Source organism: Gymnoscopelus braueri (genome assembly GCF_963280865.1).
Source record: "Gymnoscopelus braueri genome assembly, chromosome: 5".
Taxonomy (NCBI): Eukaryota; Metazoa; Chordata; class Actinopteri; order Myctophiformes; family Myctophidae; genus Gymnoscopelus; species Gymnoscopelus braueri.
This window is the reverse complement of record NC_137606.1, coordinates 38,174,629-38,177,056: the sequence shown is the minus strand read 5'-3', so window position 1 is coordinate 38,177,056 and position 2,428 is coordinate 38,174,629. Positions and strand designations below refer to the sequence as shown.

The window sequence follows — 2,428 nt, the reverse complement described above, 5'->3', positions numbered from 1 at the left end:
ATTTCCTTCATCTGCTCTAAGGTGCTGTAAAATTCCATAGCACACAAGGAAATCAGAGAGAAATTATGTTTCCAAGGCTTTTCTTCCATGACTATTAATCATCTTAAAGGTAATGAAAAGGGATCATTTTATTGGTATAATTGACTTCATCTGACAATATATTCACCCTAATTGAACCCATCTCACCACCTCGCCACGGGTACTAAGCCCTTCTCCGCTCTGGGAAAAAGCTAAACTCTGTTGGCATACAATTAGCCTGTTTCCCCCAAATAGGGTGTAAGAGTCTAAGGCTGTACTGCTCCTAATACCCAACCAGACAGACACAAGTGGTTTGAGCCGGCATCCTTAGATCAAAAAGCTCTCACAAAACAAAACAAAACAAAACACGAAAAAACAAAACAAAACCTTTCAAGTATTATTAGGGTCAGAATTGGGGAAGCATCTTGTTCTGTATACTCACTGAAGGAAAAGCTAGACTAGCTCTAGCTACAGACCTCATGGCCATTCCTCTAGCTGCTATGAGAAAGGCCTGATGAGGTCTGATGAGGAATGACTGAGAGTAATAATGACAGAAGAGGAGGGTATCGGAGTGGGGGAGATGGTGGACAGACAGAAAAATCAAGGGAGGCTGTAGGCCGTGGGCCGAGTGCCTCTATCTCCTTTAGTTTTTGAGTTGGTTGATCCCCATCAAGAGCCTGGCTAATTTTTTAGTATTGTGTAGATTAGTTGTTTATGAACACATTATCAAATGTTTCCATCCTGAAAAGTTGCGCCAGAAAAATAAAACTTAGATATAATGTCACTAAGTAATGTTACTTATTTGCAAGAAAATGGCAGCCCACTGCGAAGTATAAACCAATCAAAGCTCGCCTACTGTATCGTGCAATTCAGTTGGCCAATCACGTTCTTCGTACCACTTGCAAGAGCAGAACCCGGAAATACAGCTCAGACTGACGGACTATTGTAAACAAGAAAACAACAGATATCTTACAGAAAGATTAAGAGGTAATATTTGTTTTGTGATGATCGTCGTTGTCTTATTCTTATGAAAATGCATACAATGGATGCAGACAATAGAATGAGCCGTGTTGATGACGGCACATTATGATAGTAAGCATCAATATTATATCATTATAACGTTAGGGTTGCCTACAGGCAACAGGATGGTTTGCAGATGCAAATTTAGCGTTTTAACAACAGCTGAAGATACTATTAAGCAGTGACCAATCAATATGTACCCCTTTATAAATGTCTCGCTATCATTAGTTGGCTCTGCTACACGTTGCCTCGTTATTTTATTGATTCCATCTCGTATATTTTCTGTTCAGATCTCCAGTCACTGTGCATCCGTTGCCAAAGTTGGTGTTTAGGGTTACGGTTGGTGATTTGTTATTTCTCTCTTGACAAGTTCTAAGCTAAAGTTACCAGTTGTTAATGTAGATAGTTAGGCGAGTTGGGTTAAATTACGTTTGTCTGTCAAGTAAGTGTGTGTGCACTAGCATGCTGCATTCATTATTTTGTACAACTGTTCAGAGCCCGTTTATATATTTTGGTTAAATGCACAGTGTTAAAATACTAATTTGTAAGGTTTTTGTGTGGCTTAAATTGTGTTTGTTATCTCTATCTTATGTTTGATTGTGTGCAATAACCACAAAAAGAAGCAAATCCTGCTTCATACATTACCATGTACCTGACTAGACCTCCAAAACAGCAGACAAAAATATACATAATCAGATCCTATTTAATGAATCAGCACCAGACAAAATCACTTGAATAATATGAATCAGTGTTGTGAAGCTACATTTAGGCAGAATTATGCTCGTCACAGAATCTGACTGGTCCTTCTAAACATGTTAATAGGACACAATGTATTGATACAGTACAGATTTTAATCTAGATAACACAGTTTTGACTTAAAATAATCTACAGAGCCCAAGTATTTGTACAGAACACCTGAAATTCTATAAATCTAATTAGATTAGATGTGGTGATGTAATGTTTCCTCTTTAGAGACCTTTGATGTTTGTGTGTTGCAGGCTGTATGGAGTGGCTCAATTGCAGAGGTGCAGGAGGTGACAAACAACTGGATCTGGAAAATGATTGTGACATGTTTGAAGAAGAGTGGATTGTGTGTCACGTAATGCAGTCTATGAGAGATGGGTCGACATGATTATGAAGATCTATGTTTTAATGCTTGTGCTCTTTTGTAAATGATTGGTTCAGGAAACTAAAGATATAGTGTGCACATCGAAAAACAAGAGATCAGAAAGCATGTGATGTCTGATAGAAACTGCTCTCATCGACTTCAATGCATTACAGTTAACTTCAGGTGCCAGTTTTCTTCGCAGTGCGTCTATGACACATGCGATGTTATAGAACAGCTGTCCTAGTGTTTATAGGGGAAGTTTAAGGCTGATCTGATATCCAC

The 2,428-nt window shown here is 38.5% G+C and overlaps 1 long non-coding RNA gene across 1 annotated transcript; it reads left to right on the top strand.

Moving 5' to 3' along the window:
- Positions 1-955: 955 nt before the first annotated feature.
- LOC308085440 lies at positions 956-2,346 on the top strand. Its single transcript, XR_013933172.1, has 3 exons — positions 956-1,005; positions 1,329-1,377; positions 2,037-2,346. It is a non-coding gene; the product is annotated as an uncharacterized lncRNA (long non-coding RNA).
- The last annotated feature ends 82 nt before the right edge of the window (positions 2,347-2,428 follow it).